This window comes from Gopherus evgoodei, chromosome 3 (genome assembly GCF_007399415.2).
Source record: "Gopherus evgoodei ecotype Sinaloan lineage chromosome 3, rGopEvg1_v1.p, whole genome shotgun sequence".
Taxonomy (NCBI): domain Eukaryota; kingdom Metazoa; phylum Chordata; order Testudines; family Testudinidae; genus Gopherus; species Gopherus evgoodei.
This window is the reverse complement of record NC_044324.1, coordinates 7306556-7315661: the sequence shown is the minus strand read 5'-3', so window position 1 is coordinate 7315661 and position 9106 is coordinate 7306556.

Here is a 9106-nt window from a genome sequence, read left to right as displayed (position 1 = left end):
ACACAAACTGTTGGACTCTCTCTCCAACCCAGCTTGCTGTGGGTAACCTGCAAAGGGTTAGCCCTGGCCAGTGGGTATAGCGGTCTGCAAACAAGCAGCAGGAAGGGAGTGGATGGGGAGTAACCAGTGGTAATGAGATGGTACTTGGAAAATAAACTAGACTAGGAGGCGTCAGACCATGAAGCAGCCTCCAAGGTCAAATGGGAAAGGTCCAATGCTGTGGGATCCTAAACAGGATCCTGAACAGGATCCTAGAACCTGCACAGTGGCCCTGCCTTGATCCCTGGGAACTCACCTGGAATGACCCTGGGCTCTTCCTACTGTCAACTCAAATAGGTGAGTCTGGTTTAACTTTTTTCTGTGCATCACATGATCTGTCTGCATGACTTGTCAGCCGTGGGGATTGAGCCCAGGTCTGCTAGCCTGAAGCCAATGACACACACGCATCATCCACCTGCTAGAGTCTACAGCAGCTCTTGCCCCCATGGGCAATACACCTTGCCTGGTGTTTCCCAAACATTGAGTCACAACCAGGTTGTAGACTGGTCATGGGCCTGCTGTGGAGGGCAGGTACCCACCCCACTCACATTGTAGCAGTGAGACTAGCCATAGTGTGACAGGGCCACTCCGGTTTGGACTTGCCCCCCAGAGAGGAGTGGGGCTGTGATCCTCTGCATCAGGTCACATTTCCTGGAGTGGGGTGTCAGGGCCAGCCCTGCAGGATGGGAGCTGTGGGGTGAGTGCAGGGCAGGCTTGCTATCCAGTCCCTTGTCCTCCCCATCTGCACCAGGCTGGGATTAGGGCTGAAGTGCTGGAATGGAAGGTATGGCATGGTGGAGGGGAAGGATGCTGGCCTATGGTTTTGGGCCCCCCACCCACAAATTTGGACCCTGGGTGGGCTGCAAAAAAGACACTGCGGTGAGTGAGTCACCTTACTAAAATGTTTGGGAGCCACTAAAGATGCAGTGCCTTGGCTCCTACTGTTTTACAGCGAGGGGACTGCATAACAGTGGCTTCACTGTGTCTTTTCCAGTGAAGACGGTGCTGGAGAGCTCCAGGGCCAGCCAACAATGGCTTAAAACTGCACTAGGATTTTAACACCGGTCACCAGGTTAGTGTCACAGGAGTTAAACATGCTTTGGTGACCTTCATTGGCTGCCACACTTCAAAAAATACCCCTTTGCCATCACTGGGCTCGCCTAAGCTAGACTGAGCTAGAATGAGAAGTTTAAGGTCCCAGCCTTCACCCTCATCCACTAGGTTTCTTTGGCTGTGCATTGAAAGTGGCCCTTTTGGTAGGGGGAATTGGAAATGGTGGTAACAGATGTAACAGCCTGTGGATGGCTTATTACTGAAACTACTCCAAGGAAGGTTTGTGGGCCCCCTCCCTCCAGACTGTTTCAAAGTGGAGTGCATTTTAGGCCTCAGTTGTATTTGCTGTTCAAAGTGCCTGAACTAATTCCCAATTAGCCCCCACCCCTTCTGAACAGAGCATGTCGTGAAAGGATAAAGGGGCCAATCCTTTCCTAACATTATGATGCCTTGAGTACCCCTCGAGATGAGACTAATGGACTTAGCTCGGGGGAAGCTGCCATCTGGGCCTTGCCCTGGATTTTAAAGTGTAATAGCCTTTCTCTAGCACACCCTGCCCCCTGCTCTCAGTCAAAATGCAATCCTAGGCTGTGACCTGGGCAGAGGGGGAAGGTGTACATTACCTCACCCTGGGCGGTGCCACATCATAGCTAGACAGCCAGGTGTACACAGGTGTGACTCTCCCCCAGTTCCTCAGCTCAGATACCAGCCAGGCTGCAGATCTACAAGCAGGTGCCTAGTACCACCCAGTCCTTATCAAAGGCAACTAACTTGAATTTAAACTACTCTCCTGGCAGCCTGAGGATGTGTGCAAGACAATCGGATGGTTACAAACTAATGGTTGGTTGACTTTACTCGTGTGTGTGTGTGTGTGTGTCTCTCTCTTAAAAATGTGAACATGTGGGCAAAATCCTGACTTCCAAATCCTGGCTGAGCGAAAGCAAACCCTGTGCTTAGGCAGGCTCTGAATGCTCCTTATAACTTTAGAAACAAATCAATGTTTAGTGCACTTACACAAAATCAAAGGGGAAAATTCCCACTTGTTCCTGTTCTCAGAAGCTGTTGCTGTTTCTCTCTGTGTAAACGCTCTGACTGCCGGGTGCCTCTGTACTGAAAACTTATAATAGCTTTTCTGCACCAGAAAGAACAAGCAGTACTTGTGGCACCTTAGAGACTAACAAATTCAGTGCACTGCTGCCTGAAGCTTCTAAGCTGCGAGCTTCCGCTGTTGATTAAATTGCCTGTTGAGGCTAAGGCAGAGGTTTGCAGTGGGGCAGCGCAACTGCAGACTGGCTCTGACCCGGTCTCTGTGCTGTGCGTTGGCAGTGTGGCCCGGCTCCAGCCGGGTGGCACAGCTGTAGCACCACCAGCCACCGGTGCTCCAGGCAGCACAGTTAAGGGGCAGGGAGCAGGAGGGCTTGGATAGAGGGCAGGGGAGTTCAGGGTGGTGGGCAGGGGTGTAGATAAGGGTTGAGGCAGTTGGGAACAGGGGGTTGAATGGGTGCAGAGGTCCCAGGGGGCTGTCAGGAAGGAGGAGGGGTTGGATGGAGCAGCAGGGGTTCCGGGGCAGTCGAGACAGGGAAAAGGGGTGGTTGGATGGGGCAAGGGTCCTGGGGGGGCCATCGGAATGAGAGGAGGGGTTGGATGGGGTGGTGGAGGTCCGGGGGCGGTCAGGGAGTGGGTGTGTGTGGATGGGGCAGATAGGAGGTGGGGGCCAGCCCCTAACCGGACCTCTGTACAATTTATGAAACCTGGTGCGGCCCTCAGGCCAAAAAGTTTGCCTGGCCCTGGGCTAAGGGCTTCTGCTGCCACCTGTTGTTAGATCTGCAGATTGACTTCTTAAACACCTCTCAGAGGTAGGGTTCTATCCTGTTCCCATTGTTCAGGAGGGGGGAGGGATAGCTCACTGGTTTGAGCATTGGCCTGCTAAACCCAGGGTTGTAAGATCAATCCTTGAGGGGGCCATTGAGGGATCTGGGGCAAAATAATCTGTGAGGGATAGTACTTGGTCCTGCTGTGAAGGCAGGAGACTGGACTCTCAATGACCTTTCAAGGTCCCTTCCAGTTCTACATTTCTGTGATAGTTCCCATTGTTCAGGGGCTGAAACTGAGGCTCCGACTGAAGTGAATTATCCAAGGTCCTACAGCAAGTCTCTTATGGAAGCAAGTACATAGAAACAAGGGATCCTGATGGAGAACTGATAAATGAAATTGTTTTTAATTATTAATGTAACTTGTTTGCCGTCCACTACACTTGTCTGTATTGTAACTTCTGTTCACTCTTTGCCATATTGTAATTCAAACCCCATTTTAACACGCTCACTCCATTTTGTAAAAGCTTCCTCCAACCTTCATTTTTTGCAAACCCTGCTGTAATCTTATCAGTTAAATTAGATGTGTGATTGAGATATGTAGGGATGATGGATTCAACCTCCATTCCCAGCCTGTCCTGATGAAATAAAGTTCAAACCCCAACGGCTGAAGATGCAGACAAGAGCCCTAACAAAGTAATAAGTGTCCACCCTAAAAAGAAAAGGTACAATAGAAGGAAGATCAAAGCCAGGTCTGAGGCTGAAAGTCACGCCTGCAATTGACAGGTGATCAATCACCAAACCCAGAGGCAGTGACACAGCAAGACCTATAGACTCTGGATTCAAACTAAAGCCTACACAAAGGATGGGTGAGATGGAAGACTTTGGAGGGTAACATTCTGCTGCCAACATGGAAGGACATCGGTGCAGGCCCAACAGAGACCCAGCTCGTCCTTCTGCCCTGCTTTCCTGGCCAGTTAGCCGCCACAAGCTACAAAATCAAGCAACAAACTCAAGCTATCTTCAGGACTGGTAACTATGCAGCAGCTGCAGAACATCGTGTGTGTGTGTGTGTGTGTGTGTGTGTGTGTGTGTGTGTGTGTATGTATAGGTATTAGGTATAATGTGTGTGTATATAAGGATTAAGATATTAGTCATTGGTCATAAATCAAATTATCGTAATAAATGTGGCATCTTTGTCTTGCCCCCTGAAAAGATCCTGTGTAGTTTTGTCTGACAAACACTGACCCAGAGTGTTTGTTTGCATTTAATGCATACCACCCTCCCTCCTCTCAAAGATGCCTTCCTTAGTGCTCCACCAGCAGCCCCGGGGTCCTGGTTGCCTTTATCAACTTAATTTACAAAGATTTTAACAATTCCTAAAACCAAAATGATGCAGGATCTTTTTATAATCTTGATTATTTTTTTTAATCAAGATGAGATCTTGGCCATGTCCTGTGCTGATATCGCATCCTGTTAAGCCTCATTTTCTAACAATAAGATAACTCCTGAGCTTTTTATAAGCCTCTTACAAGCTTCTGTATGGTGTTTTATCGATCTCAGCAGAGATCACCTCTGGTTGGTTTTGTCACTCTTAACTGCAGCCCCCCTCTAGTGAGGTGCAAAGGATGCTGCAGCGTGGCTGAGGGGTAACAGCCGGAAACACTAAAACGATGCCTTTGGGTAGCAGATAAATGTCTTAAAAAAACCAACTCCTCTCCAAAGGGACACGTGAGGCTTTGTTTACACACTGATGTAATTAATCTGTGCAACCCCCTTAGACAGACACTTCTCCTCGTCTCTGTCTTCTGTTGGCCAAGGATAGAGCAATGTTTAGTTAAAGCAGCACAATCCCCCTCGCATGGGCACATTTATACCAGTAGAAAGGTGCTTTGCACTAGTATGGCTCTTCCCACATGGGAAGGGGTATAAGCTATCCCAGTATGTAGGATGCCTGTATATTAACAGCTGCATCCACGCTAAGGGGGTTGTTCCAGTCTAGTTACAGTGATACAACTTTGTGTAAACGAGGCCTTCGTTAGGCCCTCTTAGAAGTGCTTTGAAATCCCATGCTCGAAGATGCTGCGGAAGCTCTAGGTGTTGGCAACCTGACCTGGTATTTATGTGGGACCACTTCTGTGGGCGGAGTTCACGCCCTGTGCTCGGATCTGGCTCCAAACTGCCCCAAAGTTTGTGTGTTTGGGTCTGGGGCTTGAGTGCTGCTCCTTGCTGACTCTAACCCAGCTGGTCTCTCCCCAGTCTCCAAGGATGATGCTTTTTTATATTGCTCCTGTGAGCTTGTGAGAGGTTTGACCCCCTTTGGGAACAGCTGTTTCTATTCAGTCCTGGGAGGGTGAGGAGAAGATCCCTGCCAACCCCTCCAAAAAGGGCAATTCCAAGAACAAACCCAGCAAAAGGAGGGAGCGCTACATAACTTGCATCCTTCCCGAAGAAGTTCCTGTAATGTTGGAGTCAAGTTGTTGTGAAATCTCCCTCAGCTGCCAGCCATCTGCCCCCAGACATGTGGCTTTGAGTTTGTTCTCACTGAGAAATTTCTGCAGCTAACAGTGCATCAGTTCATTCCTTGCTAAACATTAAAGCCAGCTGCTGGATCCAAACCGCACACGCAGTGGAAATATTTTCTTGAAGATGTTTCGGGCCAGGCCCTGTTGCAGAAAAGCAGTTGGTTTTAGGTCCTGTCTATGCTACTGTCAAAACGGGGGCAGCAATGGCTGGACTGTAGGCATAGAATGAGTGTCATGGAAATATCAGAACCTTGAGAAGCCGTCAAGTCCAGCCCCCTTCGCTGAGACAGGGCCAAGTAAACCTAGAGCATCCCTGACAGGTGCTTGTCCAACCTGCCTTTAAAACCTCCAATGGTGGGGATTCCACAGCTGCCCTTGGAGGCCTGTTCCAGAGCTCAACTACTCTTAGAGTTAGTTTTTCCCCTATATGGAACCTAAATCTCCCTTGCTGCAGATTAAGCCCATTACTTCTTGTCCTACCTCCAATGGACATGGAGAACAATTGGTTCCATCGTCTTTGTAACAGCCTTAACGTATTTGAAGGCTGTTATCTGGTCTCCCCTCAGTCTTTTTCTCTGAAGACTAAACATGCCCAGGTTTGTTAACCTTCCATAAGAACGGCCATACTGGGTCAGATCAATGGTCCATGTAGCCCACTGTCTTGTCTTCTGACAGTGGCCAACGCCAAATACTTCAAAGAGACTGAACAGAACAGGGCAATGGGTGAGTGATCCATCTCCTGTTGTCCAAGCCCATCTTCTGGTTTGGAACACCCAGAACATGGGGTTGTGTCCCTGACCATCTTGGCCAACAGCTAGTGATGGACCTAGCCTCTATGAACTTATCCTTCACAACATCCCCTGGCAATGAGTTCCACAGCTTGACTGTGTGTTGTGTGAAGATGAACTTCCTTATGTTTGTCTTAAACTAGCTGCTTATTAATCTTATTGGGTAACCCCTGGTTCATGTGTTATGTGAAGGGGTAAAAACACTTCCTTGTTCACTTTCTCCACATCAGTTGTGATTTTTATAGACCTCCATCATATCCCACTTTAGTGTCTTTTTTCCAAGCTTTCCTCATAGGTTCGGTTTTCTAAACCTTCTATCTTTTTCGTTGCTCTCCTCCAATGCTCTACAATTTGTCCACATCTTTCCTAAAGTGAGGCATCTGGAAGTGGACATAGTGCTCCAGCCGTGTGGGATGATTACCTCCCAAGGCTTACATATGACACTCCTGTTAATACACCCCAGAATTACATTCGCCTTGACACACATTCGATTTGCGATCCACTATTGCCTCAGATCCTCTCCAGCAGCACTACCACCTAGCCCGTTTTCCCCCATGCTGCAGGTGTGCATTTGATTTTTTCCTTCCACAGTGAAGTACTTGACATTCAATACATACAAATGCAATCTTGGGGTGAGCTTGTAAGCATGGGGATCGCTAGCAGGTTTGCCTAGAGTTGGCTAAATCCTCCGGGGGAATCCCCTACCTGCCAGCCTTCCTACTCCCAGATTACACCTACGTGTGCTCAGAGGAGCAGCTCTGATGTCTCCAAGACTCTGGTGTTCTCCCCACTCCTGCAGGTGGGGGGGGGGGGGCTAGAATGTTTACATGATTTGCACAGTGGATGTCAGACATGCATCTTGTGAACCCATAGCTGCCCCATCGGATCGGGCTCTTATACTCAGGTAGAGCCTCACTGAAGTCCTCGGAATTCTCCCTAGGGTCAGCTTCAGGATCAAGGCCTTTGTAAGGCTGCTGGGGCAGGGACTATGAGTTCTGTTTGTACAGATCCTAGTGCACCAGGGGCAGTACTAGAAACAACCGCCATAGAGATCCAGAACCGGAATCCAGGCATTCAGACCCTAAGTGGCTGCGCTAGACATTCTGCTCCCCATTATTCCCTGGTTCAGTAGGGCCGACAAGTTGCTATACAAAGCCATAATCAGTCATGAGACACGTGTAAAACCTCAGTGTTTTTGGCTTATCTACAGGGGAAGAAGGAAACCAGAAAGTTTGGTCATTTAGGGTCTGTGGCTTCTTCCCACTCTTCTTGGATACGTTTTGGGGGGCTCACAAACCCAGTGGGGGTGTGAGTAGATACATAGATACCACGACGTACTGGGAAGGAAGCTGCTTTTGCAATTGAGCAAGATGGACAACAGAGGGCGACACACGCCTGCAGCTAAGTTGACTCCAGCCAAAGGAAGCCAGAGCTGCAGCTTCAGCTCCTGTTGTGTTTGGACCCTGTGTTCTGAGGGAGGTTCCTCTGTCCTGGAGGGAGCTCGCCAGTGGGACGTCAGTAAATACGAATTTTCCCTTCTGCCGCCTATTTTGCCAAGGATCTCAAAGCACTTTACCAAGACCGATTGGTGATGTCTCAGAAGGTTCTGTATGGCATAGGTATAATTCTACAGCTGGGGAAATGGAGGCACGGTGAGGGGAAGTGACTCTCAGAGACAGGATAGGCCCCAGCCAGGCTAGGCCTGGGTCAGTACTAAGCTGGGAAATCTCTGAGCAACGAACAGCGCTGCAGGAAGTGGGGTAGGGGAAATGCCAGGCAGCGTGGCCTAGTGCAGAGTGCTAAAGGCTGGGAGGTAGGTCTTGGTTCTGCTGCCCTGCCTTGCAGTGTGACCTTCAGCAAGTCCCCTTCTCTCTGGTGAGGGGGGATACTGGTGTTGGGGAAGATCCTTGGGCTGCCTGGCTGAAAAGCACAGCGTAAGTCGGGCAGGAAGGATGGGGTAAGGCCTACATAGTGAATGTCTGCTGAGCCCCGGGAACGAAAGGCACCACAGAAATGCAAAGGGTGTTCCCACCTCTGATCTCAGACTGGCTTTGATAACGTGGCTGGTTCGACCCACTCTCTGCACTGCACAGCCCATGCACGGGTGGGAGAGGAAACAGTGGCTACGGAGCCTACTGCTGGGGAAGCAGGAAGAGCAGCGGGGTGGTCAGCTAGCGTAGCTCTGACGTCCCTTAGAAAAATCTGGGTTGGGCTCCATCACAAGTGTCCAGGACAGCGACTAAAGCGATGGAGGTGGCAGCTCCTGGGGTTAGCTCACCAGCTTCTCTTCTTGGCTGGCATTGCTTTGCCGTGCCCTGTGCAAATCATTTACACCCTGGAATTTCGGAGGTGCTGCCGAGGTGTGGCATCTCTGAACACTAGGCTGCCAAGTGCTCTGTGCCTCAATTTCCCCACCTGTCCAAAAGGAGGTGATGTAATTATTTATTTAACATGAACAATGCAAGTTGTGCACGTCCCCTTCACACGCTATAATCCTTAACGAGGTCATACGAGTGTGCCAGCAAGTGTCCAGTTCAGTGGCACATGCAGCTCACCCCCACCTTCGTGTGTACCTGTCCTGGGGGAGAACATGACTCTGCACTTGTGTATTTCACTTCTCCTTTTTGGTGCTTCCTATAAAGAAGCCCACTCGGTGCTGCACTGTTAGAACAAGGTCACTGTGGCTAGGTCTATGTCTGACCTGCATAAAATCATCACCGGCTGAGCTCGGCTTTAGTATGAAAGGAAATTGGATCTTGTGGGTAAGGCCGTGCACTGTGACGCAGGGCATCTGGTTCAACTCCCAGCTCTGTCCCTGGCTTCCTGGGTGACCTCAGACCATTCACTTCATCTCTCTGGGACTCATTTCCCCATCTGTAAAATGAATGAT